Source organism: Stegostoma tigrinum, chromosome 26 (assembly GCF_030684315.1).
Source record: "Stegostoma tigrinum isolate sSteTig4 chromosome 26, sSteTig4.hap1, whole genome shotgun sequence".
NCBI lineage: Eukaryota > Metazoa > Chordata > Chondrichthyes > Orectolobiformes > Stegostomatidae > Stegostoma > Stegostoma tigrinum.
The window spans coordinates 45,550,233-45,563,439 of NC_081379.1; the positions used below are offsets into that span (position 1 = coordinate 45,550,233).

The 13,207-nt window shown below is 42.1% G+C and overlaps 1 protein-coding gene across 1 annotated transcript in view; it reads left to right on the forward strand.

Annotated features, from left to right (window-relative positions):
• Positions 1-13,207, forward strand: part of rsph14 (radial spoke head 14 homolog) — a 631,180-nt gene that overhangs the window by 576,408 nt on the left and 41,565 nt on the right. The window lies entirely within an intron of this gene.

The window sequence follows — 13,207 nt, forward strand, 5'->3', positions numbered from 1 at the left end:
ATCTGGTGGGCAGCTTGCGATTCATGGTATTCCTGTGTGACATTTTTGCTTCCTGGTGCATGTATGAAGTATGGTGGTGGAGTTCTATCAAGAAACACTGGAATATGTCTGCAGGGAGATAAAGAATGGGGAGTCTTGCATTTATGGAGAACTTTTCAGTCACCAGACATCTCAAAGCAGTTTACAGACATTGAAGAACTTTTTGAAATGTAGCAACTATTATAACTTAGGAAATGCAATAACCAATTTATGCACAGGAAACTCCTACAAACAGTAAGGTGTTATTAGCAGATAATCTATTATTTAACCAATGTCAATTGTGAGATAGATAAGTAAGGATTAACAAACCTGCTCTTCCTCAAAATTAGTGTTGTGGGAATTTTTTGTACATTTACCCAAGCAAGGTAGATGGGACTCATTTGACATTTGAAAGACAGAATCGTTGACAATGTAGCACTTCCTTAATATTGCCCTGGGCTGTTAGCTTATCTTTTACAATCAAATAGCTGGAGTAGGCATGGACCCAGAACCTTGTAATGCAGAGTTGAGAGTGTGACCAACTGAATCACAGCTTACACTGCACATGCTGTGGAGTGTACATATTTGCACTTATAATGCGTCAGAGAATGAATAATAGTGCGGTGGTGGGAACAATGGGACACCACATAGACAAACTGCTTTGCTCTGACTTGTTTTAAGTTTATTCAGTGGCGTTTCAGTTGGTCAGGTAAATGATGACTATTCCATGACAATGTTGATCTGACCTGGGAGTGTCAGGGATGAAGGCAGTCAGCCATTGCTTTTCTTTTACAGCACTTTGCAGATATAACCAGCCCACCCTGCCATTATAACATGGTAATGTAAATATATATTTCATGTTCTTTGCTAAAATTAGGAATTGAATTGTAAACAAATGTTATATTTTGCACAAAGAAATGTGATTTTTGCCCATGTCCATTAAACAATTTTTGAACAAACACAAAATTACAAGGACTGTAATAAAATGTTTCTATGATCGTACGCAATGAAATTTGAGCATTTCAACATTGGAGAAGGCAACAGCAACTTGTCAGTATTAATATTAAAATTTCCTGAAAATAATATTGAAAATAATGAACGGATTGATTATTTGTAATCCTGTTCTGGGAATGACCTTCCTCTTTATTTATGATGTCTTTTTAAAAATCAATATTTGTTTTAACACTAGGTTGAAAGTTACTTATTTAAAGTTATGATACACTCTTTGAGCTGACCTGGGGTATTAGAAGCTTAATTAGTCTCTTGTGTCTGTAGATTCTATCAAGATGCAACTTTCCATCTGAATAAGGAGCAAATTGATCTCCTAAACTACTTTGCAGTGCTACCAGACCAGAGACGGAGATACCTGATTCACCAACAAGATTGAGATCCACCTAAGATGCAGACCACAGGGGGCACTGATTTACTCAGCCAGCTGGAAGACTAGAGTGTGCTTTATGCAGCATCGGACCTGTAGCACTCGCTTAATCCTCGTACTGGCTGTGAATGCTCATGGAGGCATGATTGTTTCACCTTCTCCCAGACTTGCAGTGGTGATCCACATCCTATATTACCAATGTCTGCCCTTCTTTCTTTAATGGAGAGCATTGCCTACAGTATTTTGAGAACTATGGCTAATTATCTAATCTTACTAAGAGCTCAGGGCATTCATTTTGAAGCAGTGGTCAGACTTCACACTGTCAAGATAAAACAAACCTGTTAGATCTCATCTATTAAGAATCCACTGCTTTCTGTTCCTTTTTGAAGCCATATATTTGATTGGGTATATGGCTTCCTTGTGTTATTATGACAATGGCTCACCAATGCATATCTGACTGAGATTATGATGTGGAGGTGCAGGTGTTGGACTGGGGCGGACATGGTCAGAAATCACACGACACCAGGTTATAGTCCAACAGATTTATTTGAAAATGCAAGCTTTCTGAACCTTACCCCTTCTCCAGGTGGAAGTGAAAGAGGGAGTATCAGACACAGAATTTAGATGCAAAACATCAAAGGGCCACACCATTGATAAGGGTGTACTAAACAAACCTAAGATGCTGTTAAATCTTTAATCAGTTAGAAGGTTTTAATTGATTAATATGTCTGTGTAAATCCCCAAATTTCTTTCAAGCCACTGTCCTGTGAGAACTAAAGGTTTTATCAGTGTAAAGAAGAGGTGACATTTTAAGTCAGACGATGCATGTTAGGTGTGAGGCCTTGACTGAGATTAACTTACAATTCTAAAGAATCTTTTGCACGTTATTTAAATCTAAGAATGAAATATTAAACCTTTTTGTTTAAAGAAGTTGGTATATAGGAACGTCACAGTGTCTCTAGCCAAGGCAGTAGTTAGACAGAAACACTGCTGAAATGTGAAACAAACCATTCCCCTTTCTTGCTGCATGCCTTCCTCCATTTTGTTTCCAGGAAATTGCCTGTTACTGTCCTACATTTTAGTTATACATTAGTCATGGGAGTTCACCCATCCTCCTCAAATGCAGTGATCACATGAGACTCATGTTTCTTTCTTCACCAGTCTACTCAAACATTTACAAAAGAGAATTGCACATATTTGAAGATGATGTCCACTGAATAATGACACGTAGTTATGTCATTACAGTGCATCTAGGTTAGTTGCGCTTATCCAGTCACATAATACAGTCACATGGTCATGGTTATTGGAGGTCAGTCAGCTCAGGTCCGTGACATCTCTGTAGGAGTTCCTCAGGGTAGTGTCCTAGGCCCATCCATCTACAGTTGCTTCATCAATGACCTTCCCTCCATCATAAGGTCAGAAGTGGGGATGTTTGTAGATGGTTGCACATTGTTCAGCACTATTTGCGACACCTCAGATACTGAGGCAGCCCAAGTTCAATTTCAACAATATCCAGGCTCAGGCAGACTATGACCATCACCAATAAGAGACAATCTAATCTGCCCCTTGACATTCAACGGTATTACCATCACTGAATTCTCCACTATCAACATCCTGGAGGTTATCATTGACCAGAAACTCAACTGGACTCACCACATAAACACAGTGGCTACAGGAGCAGGTCAGAGACTAGGAATACTGTGGCGAGTAACCCACCTGATGACTCCCCAAAGCCTGTCCCACCATTTACAAGACACAAGTCCGGAGTGTGATGGAATACTTGCCTGGGTGAGTGCAGTCCCAACAACACTTAAGAAACTTGACACCATCCAGGACAAAGCAGCCCACTTGATTGGCACTACATCCACTCCCTCCACCACTGACGCACCAAAGATCCTTGGACAGCACCTTCCAAACTCATGGCCACTTCCATCTCGAAGGAAAAAGGCCAGCAGATACATGGGAACACCACCCCCTGCAAGTACCCTGCAAGCCACTCACTATCCTGACTTGGAAATATTTTGCTGTTCCTTCATTGTTGCTGGGTCAATATGCTGGAATTCCTTCCCTAATGGCATTACAGGTGGACTGCAGCAGTTCAAGAAGGCAACTCACTACCACCTTCTCAAGGGCAATTGGGGATGGGCAATAAATGCTTGTCAGCCAGCGACACCCAAATCTCACAAACAAATGAAAAAAAGTCATGGGTGCCTGTTATCTAATTTTATAATTCCAGACACAGGGTGTTAGCCTGTCCTATACAATCCAGTTTGCATCCATTATTCATCAATTCCTCAAAAGGCATGTAACTACATTCTTGTGGTAGAGAGAACGTGCTGGTTACAGCTGCTTCCAAGAGCCATATTGCATCTTCAATCCTTTTTCTCCCTTACTGGAAAAATAATTTCAGGTTTTAAATGGATCCAGTAATTGGTACTATTATCTGAACTCCACTGTCCTGTGTGCGAGGCTGTGGACAGTATTGCTGAAGACTAAGGGTTGAGCCTACCAATCAGTTATTGGAGCTGATAAAAATAATAGGGCAACAAGATTTCCTCTGACCCTTCCCCTGACCACCTGAAGCTGATTGGGGAGTTATCAGCATTGCCACCAGCAGGCTATTCGACTAGAGGGGGAACCTCGACTAGATGACATCCACACGTCGAGCTGTACTGCCAAGATTCACAGGACTGTTACAGTACAGAATGGGACCCATTGTACCTACAGCAGTTCTATTGTCTAGTGCTAATCTCCTGCCATTTCTCCATATTCCGCACACCATTTCTATCCAAATAACCATCCAATGCTCCTCTTGAATGCCTCAATTGAACATGTCTCCACCACATTCCCAGGCAGTGCATTTTATGCTCTAATCATTCACTGTGCGAAAGAGGTTTTTCTCATATTGCTCTTATTTTGTTTGCACATTAATTTAAGTCAATGCTGCCTTGTTCATTCCTTCTTTTATGAGCCAGAACATGACATTGATTCAGAGCCAGATCCCTGATTGAACTGTTTCTGCAGTATCCACCACTTTATTTGTTGAGAAGACAGCTTAAAATGCTCCCATCTGCAGGAGAGTGCCGAAAATCATTTCACAAAGCATAATGCCAAAGATTAAACCCAAGGCCATGGTCTGTACCATAGCACAAGGGGCCCGTGAAAGATTAAAGGCCACCAATGCTAAGTATTCAGGTATCAGACTGAATGGCCATCTGGATTGTTACCTATAAATCTTGGTTGCTTAATTCTGCCACAATTCTGACAAATTTAATTAAAATGAAACTACGGTTATCTCGCACTCCAGCAAGAACACAAATCAGAGAAGGTGTAACATTGTGAAATCTCAGCTTCAAACATGGTTTGGTGTTTACACATCAAACAGTCTGATGTTAGCAGAGCCCAGTAAGTGGCAGAAATCTCGGCTGAATATTAGACTCTGAATTTTGCTGTGCTGTGTTTAATTTTTGGCCTGGGTCAGAAAATCTACAGTAACATTGAACTTGAGAATTTGATGCCATTATCTTGAGTCAACAGCCTGTTCAGAAGTATAGCCACTTGCTAGAGGGGATGTTGATGTAAATATTTGTGAAATCATTCGTTTGATTCATCAGTGATTCAGAACAACTGTTTAATCAAACCAAAGTCAGACTTCTGCAAACAGTCATTGGTGAAAATACAAAGTCTAACAGTCCTTTCTAGTCAGGTCAGTGAGGAGATCAAACCCAAGCACCTGTCTGGGCAAGAAACTTAGCACCAAAATTCTGCTGACAGCAGATCACTGAGATTCTAAAATTGTATACACTCAAACCTTGTTTTGAATATCAGTTTAATTGTTACATTAATATTCTCATAGGGAAAAGAACCACCAGAAATGTTTGCTGTCGGTCTGTAGATGTTGTTCAGTAGCCCAGTCCTGAATTATTATCCAATATTTCCTTAATATCTTTTCCACACTGATTCCCTGGGAGTTTATTTTACTTGTTCTTACACCTCTGTATAAAATTATTTAATTCGGACTGTGATCCTCCTCATTTGTCATGTTTGGACCCATGTCTCCAGTCCTAGAGTTTGTGGCAATCTCCATTACATTTTTGGATTCAGTTTATCGATTCCTCTAAGCAGATTAATCTTGGGAAAATGTCTTCCGTTGTGCCTTTGCCTCTCCTGTATAAAAAGCCCAAGATGCTGCATCCTCTGACATCTTAAACAGCTGCTCTTCTTTGCGTTGCCTCCAGTGTGAATATCCTTGATATACTGAGGTGCCCAAAATTGTATCTGTTACCTCAGATGTGGTTGTATTGTTCCCTTCTCCAGTCACGTTAGCCAGGAATTGCCTTAGAGCTGCCTTGACTTTATTACAGTAACTTTGACCTAAGTACAGCATAAACTCTGTGTGCGTGTGTATAAATAGGTTTTCTACCTGAACTCCAGTGAAATTGTGAAACAGGAGAATTCCCAAGCATTTCCCAGAACATTGTTGGCTGTTAGGAATTGTGCACTATTCCTCTTTCGCAGCCTCTGAATAAATGGCTAGATTCCTTTAACTTTCGCTGATGTTGATTGCTGTTGTATAAACAGCCTACCAATACCCTCTCTACAGTGTGGTATTTCATTGCTCAGAGGCACTGAGTTTGAAATATTCATATTTTCCCCCTTCCCAGGTTTTACGTCCTCCTCTTTAACTGTCATTTAACATTTATCAGCCCTTTTCCAACTTATCCAGCTACCAAAAATTGGAGTGGGTCTTTCATATTCCTTAACATGCCACCGCAATCCTTTGAATTCTTTCCCTGCAGTGGGAAACAGGCCATTTGATCCAACAAGTCCATATTGACTCTACAAAAAGCATTCCGCCCAGACTCACCGCCCCACCCTGTCCTTGTAACCCTGTATTTCCCATGGCAAACCCACCTAGCATACACATCCCTGGACATTACAGGGCAATTTAGCACAGCCAGTTCACCTAACCTGCACATCTTTGGACTGTGGGAGGAAACCAGAGTACCCGAAGGAAACCCTCGCAGACACGGGGAGAATGTACAAACTCCACACAGACAGCTACCCGAGGCTGGAATTGAAGCCGGGTCCCGGGTTAGCTGTGCTAACCACCGAGCCACCGTGCTGCCTTTAAGCTCAGTGTCACATGCAAATTTCGACAGTTTTGTTTTTGTACCCAGATTCATTTTATTTAAAAACATTTCAAACAGGAGTGTCCTTCAGTATTGATCCCAATAGCAGCCCACTAATCATCCCAAAATCGAAGCTGCTCCATCCGCAGCCACCTTTTGCCTGCCCTGTCTTAGCCAACTCTCCTCTTACATTACAGTATCAAAAACCTGGCTAGGGATCTAAATTTTCTATTCTTATTCCATGGGATATGGCCTTTATTGTCAATACCAGTATTTATTGGCAATTGCTGGTCATATATTGCAAGGAGAATGGAACATAAAAGCAGAAATTGCTGGAGAAACTCAGCTGGCCTGGCAGCATCTGTGTTACAGATGTGTTACAGCCCAGTGATTCTTCCTCAAAATTGATGGTGTTACATTGATGACGGAGGGGAGAGGGGGTGGAGGTGAGCAGACAGATGAAGAGGGAGCCCAAAGAGAGAGAGAGAGAGAGAGAGAAAGTGGACAGAGAAAGGGATGGTTGATAGTAAGCCAGGGAAAAAGAGAAGCTAGACAGGTAATAATAGCAACGATGAAAAGTTGAAATGGGTTGATTGTATTGAAAGGAACTCATTTCATGACAAGGCCTATGGTGTGGGGCTGGGTAATAGACATGAAGGAAGTGTTCATTCACTGATATTGTTAAACTGGATGTTGACTCCTGAAGACTGTAAGGTCCCCATGGGGAGGACGAGGTGGAGTTTCTCTAAGATGCTGACCCTCACTGGGGCACTGCAGCAAGCCTAAGACAGAACTATTAGCCACAGTGGAGTGTTAAAGTAGCAGGCAGCTGGAGGGTGAGAAAGAATTAGAGAATTAGTAGGGAAATGATGGGGAGTCTAGAGACAGAGGACGCAGGTTAAAAATAAAGCATCTCCAATGTTTGGTTCTGATGAGGAGGATAATTTTCCTCTTCCTCAGTGAATGGTAGAGCCTGAGTCAGTTAATACTTTTAAGGTAGGGATAGGTAGATTCTAACCCATACAGATATTAAAGTTTATGAGGGGCAGGCAGCAATGTAGAGGTGAGGCCACAATCAGATCAGCATGATCTTATCCAATGGTGGAGTATTCGAGGGGCTGAATGGCTTACTCTGCTCTTCATCTGTACGTGGGTGTGTCCATTTGTTTACTGCCACGGGGTCAAAATCAAGGAGCTCCTTCCCAAACAGCACTGTTGTACCTACGCTGGCCAGACTGCAGTGGTTCGAGGAGGCTGCTCACCACCACTTTCTCAAGGACATTAATGGAGTAGCAAGCCTTTGCCAAACCTACTCTCATCATGTGACTGAATAACTGAAATTGAAGGCTAATGGAAAACAACATAATTACTTACTGCTTGTCTTTCGGAAATATTCACCAAGGAGGAAGGAATAAGTTCACTGTCCAATTATTCTGATGAAATTACATGCCGTACAATAGTGGTATCAATGAATATTTAAAGCAGTGAGGAGGTGTACATCCTGAATTAAGCCTGTAGTCTTGCTTTCAGGTCAATGCTTGAATGTGTGTTGTTTTATCACCTATACAAATGACTTGGACACAAGCCAAATGTATGATGCTGAGCTTTGCACCTGATTCTCAAACAGGCAGCACAGCATGGACAAAGGATGCTGTTTAAAGTAATTCATAGGGTTTTAGATCTGCAAATGAATTGATCAAACTAATGCCATGATAAATTTAGAATAAATGAATACCAGTTAGTAGCTGAAATGTAGTAAAATATGTGATGAATAATGGAATGAAATTACTACTAGTAGCCTTTAAAAGGGAGCAACTGTGGACACACCATTTTCAAGTTTTAGATGATGCCTAGAAGCAATTAACTAACTATGTGAATTTAGGTTTACAGAAGTTATGCTGTATATATTTCAAACTATAATGAGGCTAAAGGCTGTTAGCACCTAATACAAGACAGTTGCCAACAAACCCAACAAGAAATTCAGGAGAAACTTCTTTACCAGCCATTGCTCATGAGCTGACTGCAATAAGCAGTAGTTGAGCCAGATAGCAAAGTGCATCTGAGGGAAGTTTAACAGACAGGAGGGAAATGGACCAGAAGAACATGTTGGTAGGATTGGATGAAGACAAATGAGAGGAGGTTTGTGTGGAGCGTGAACCCCAGAATTGATTGTGTTTTGATGAATGGCCTTGTTTCTACGCTATAGATTCTGTAGATTATAAGACACCAATTTCAATGTACTCTAACCTCTCTCCCAGGATAAACTGTAAAACATGAACACAACAGATGTTGGGCAATAGTTTCCTGGGTCATCCCCAATTTTTTACCTCCCTCTTTAAGTCTCTGAGCAAAGTTCATCTTGGTGAGGATGAATAGACATAGATTTATACGAGAGACAGAGAAAGATTAATGCAAACATCAGGATGAGTCTAATACACTTAAGAGTGAAACCATTATTTTATCAATGTGGATGCAAATTAATATTTTAAAAGCTTGTATTAAAATCTTGAACTTTGCTTTCTGTTCTGTCCCTTCCCTCACTCCTGGAGCACCAACAGTGTGGAAATCAAATGTCATTACTTCAAATTCAATTTAGCAACTTGTCATTTTAATATTTCAACACAGAAGTGCTGTTAGTGACAAGTTTTAGTGAAACTATGTTTTGTAATAATGTTACTGATTCTAAGCACAGATTCCTCTCAGCTTTAAGTTAAATGATGGGCAATGAAACATTGTAATGCTTTAAGATTTGAGCTTTGTGTTTTTTCCAGTCTTTCTCTTCTAATTTCCTTTTGTTTAAGTTGAATGGGCCAGCCTTTGCTGGGGATCTGACCAGTAATAGTCCTTCAGAATCTTGGGACTGTTACAACCGAGGCTGGAGAGCACACTACCTCTCTTGTCCCTGTTATTTTTATCCAGTAACTAATAGTCAATTATATGAAGTATCTATATTAGATGTAGAAATGAAAAGATCCATCAACCAGGTTTCTTTAATGAGCAACGTGGTTAGTGATTTATTATGAAAACAGGACTTCTTTGACAAAGATGTAAAGCCTTTTTAACACAGTTGGAAGTATTAAGGTATAAATATTTACCATTCTAAACAGCACCTTCTGCCCTCAACAAACACACCAATTTAAGACAAAGAAGCGGGTTGGCACAGTGGTTCAGTGGTTAGCACTGCTGCCTCACAGTGCCAGAAACTTAGGATAGATTCCACCCTTGTGCAACAGTCTGTGTGGAGTTTGCACAAGCTCCCCATGTCTGTGTGGGTTTCCTCCGGTGCTCCAATTTCCTCTCACAGTCCAAAGATGTGCAGGCGAGGTGGATTGGGCCATGCTAAATTTCCCATAATGTTCAGGGATATGTGTATTAGATAGGTTATTCAGGAATGGGTCTGGAATGCTCTAACAGTCGCTGTGGACTTGTTTGGCCGAAGGACCTGTTTCCACACTGTGGGGAATCTGTGGTCTAAAAATTCTCTGCAGGGCTTAATTTCACAAAAGCATCATAATCATCAACAGTTGCTGGTTCATAAAGAAAACAAGGTTGTGCTATGAAATGCTAAATGTGACTTTCAGTCAGAATCTTTGTCCATAGAAATGAAAGGGAGACTGAATGCAGGTATTTTTCACAGGGACATTCAAAAGCAGTTCACTCAGAAAACACCCAGAATACCTTTCTCAGTAGCATTTCAGGGCAACCGCTGGATCAGACTTTCACATACCACTTCAGATCCACCAATAGAGTTTCTCAGCAAGGCAACAGATGAACTGAGTAACATTTTCTCTCCAGCCGGGTTGTACCCCAGCTGAACATCAAATGATATCCGAAACAAACCCAGGCATGTGATTTTCAGTAAATAGGTTTGAGGAATTAGCTTAAGCACAGTGACATCCAAGAAGTATCATTTTAAAAAAATTCCAGTTTCCTGACATATAAAAGACCTGGAAAAAAGTTAAGCAACTTCATAACACCGCCATCATCTTTTCAGTTAAAGACTGCCACTGCCAAGTTCTGAGAGGCAGGAAGGAATTTCCTTAGTGGCCAGTCTCTGGCCTGGGTGAGTGTCCCTACCCATGGTACCAACTACTCTTGCAGTGTGATGCTGCCATTGGAGAGTTTACCCCTCTGATAGTTAGGATCCTGGCTGCCCTGCCCCCGCACTGTAATATAACATACTTGGTCTCGCAACAAATAAGCAGAAGTAGCCCCTTGAACCTGCTCTCTCATTCTAGATAATTGCTGTTCGCCTGCCCCAGTACCATATTCTGTGCTATCCCCACATTCCTTAATGTTGTTAGTGGTTAGAAATCTCTGTCTTGAACTGATTTAATGACCGAACGTTCACCACCTCTGGGGTAGAGAATTCCAAATATTCACTGCCCATTGAGTGAAGAAGCTGTCTCATCATGGAGGTACCCTCTTCCACTCTTTACAGACTTGGTAATGGCCACCATTATCAATGGTGCTACAGAGGCTACAGAATTTCTGGCCCTCTGATTGGGCCGGGCTGCTGGTCTTCTGGTCAGACACAGCTTCTGATCGGTCCAATCTCCTCTGAGAGATGGGCCAACTTCCTCAATTGGGCGGTGGTCCCAGTCTCTTAAATGGCCTCAAATTCTGGCTGGGTCCTGACATCTGTTCATGATGGAATGGGGTCAGTGTTAAATTGTGGAGCTGGGACTTCATAAGATGTGTATAGTTCATTTCACCAAGTTCCTTTCGCAATTTTTATGCAGTTAATATAACCAGTACAGAAGCTTTCAAAACAGATTTTTCTCACCAGAGTTCTCTGAACAAGATAGCCATACCAGGAAAAGTGACCTATGGTATGAGCGTGCAAAACTGATTGGGCATTTTACCTGGGGGAACAGCCCCTTAACTAAACTTTGGCATTTTGTTTAAAGAACTACATTTAACTTGTGAACAGATGAGGATGGCTTTAAGAAATTACAGAAGTGAATCAAATTGAAATTTGGCATTAATTAAACATTACTTTTTCTGTGTTTTACTGGGCTTTCTTTTTTTTTCTGTAAAACTAACATTCATGCATTCTTGCAGAAAGTTAATTTACTTTTAAATTTTCTTCTGTGAGCGACTCAATGTTTGATCTAATAGTGATTCACACATGGGTCTGAGTCCACGTACAGAAGTGTTGCAGCAGACCCTTTATCCTTTTGTGAACTTAGGCAATGAGTCAAGCTATTTATCCACAAGATCTGTCACAATGAAATCCAACCCTAGGGATAGGAACAGAAGAGAATATTTGGGGCTCTGGTGGTAGTGTCCTTAACCTCTGAATTAGGAGGCCTAGGTCAAGTCCCGCCTGCACTCGATGTGTTTAAAGTATCTCCTATTAGAACATATCCAGAAGAGAATATTCTGTGGGCATTTTCTGTCTAAAGTAGGAAGAAAACATGAGGCAATTGTTAATTCTTTGCTGTTTTTTTCATGTCCAGAAAGTGAGTGATCAGCAATTAAAATCTGTGGGAAGGCAACAAATCCATTCCCCCTTTAATACATAAGGACCCCCGACACAATTTCAGGCACATGTGTAGTGCTAACCCTGCCCAATCTGCCAGCCGTCACTGAAGTTTATATTGATGAATACAGGAGGAACAAGAGCCCTCCTTCTGGGTATCATACAGGGTCCAGCAAAGTGACCTCGTCTTAATTTGTTCAATAGAACATCTCTGAGCCGCACTGGTAACCAACAAATGTTGGAACCGGAGGGTCCACTGGAGGGTCAGGAGGGACCACTCTCTCTGTGACTCCCTTATCCACTCCACACTCCCCTCCAAACCCCACCACACCCAGCATTTTTCCCTGCAACCACAGGAAGTGCCCCCACACCTCTCCCCTCACCCCCATCCCCGGCCCCAAGAAGGCTTTCCACATCAAACAGATGTTCACCTGCACATCTGCTCATGTGATATGCTGCATCCGCTGTACCCATTGTGGCCTCCTGTACATCGGGGAAACTAAGCGGAGGCTTGGGGACCACTTTGCAGAACACCTCCGCTCAGTTTGCACTAAACAACTGCACCCAGTTGCGAACCATTTCAACTCCCCCTCCGGTTCCTCAGACCATCCTGGTCCTCCTGCAGTGCCACAATGATGCCACCCTAAGGTTGCAGGAACAGTAACTCATATTCGACTTGGGAACCCCGCAGTCCAATGGCATCAATGTGGACTTCACAAGCTTCAAAATCTCCCCTACCCCCCCACTGCATCCCAAAACCAGCCCAGCTCGTCCCCTCCCCCCACTGTATCAAAAAGCCAGCCATGCTCGTCCCCACCTCCCTAACCTGTCCTTCCTCCCACCTATCCCCTCCTCCCACCTCAAGCCCCACCCCTGTCTCCTACCTACTAACCTCATCCTGCCCCCTTGACCTGTCCATCCTCCCTGGACTGACCTATCTCCACACTCACCTTTACTGGCTCCATCCCCGCCTGTTTGACCTGTCTGTCTCCTCTCCACCTATCTTCTCCTTTATCCATCTTCTATCCACCTCCCCCTCTCCCTTTCTTTATTTCAGAATCCCTTTCCCCTCCCCCATTTCTGAAGAAGAGTTTAGGCCCGAAATGTCAGCTTTCCACTCCTCTGATGCTGCTTGGCCCAATGTGTTCATCCAGCTCTTCATCTTGTTATCTCAAATGTTGGAACCTTCCACTA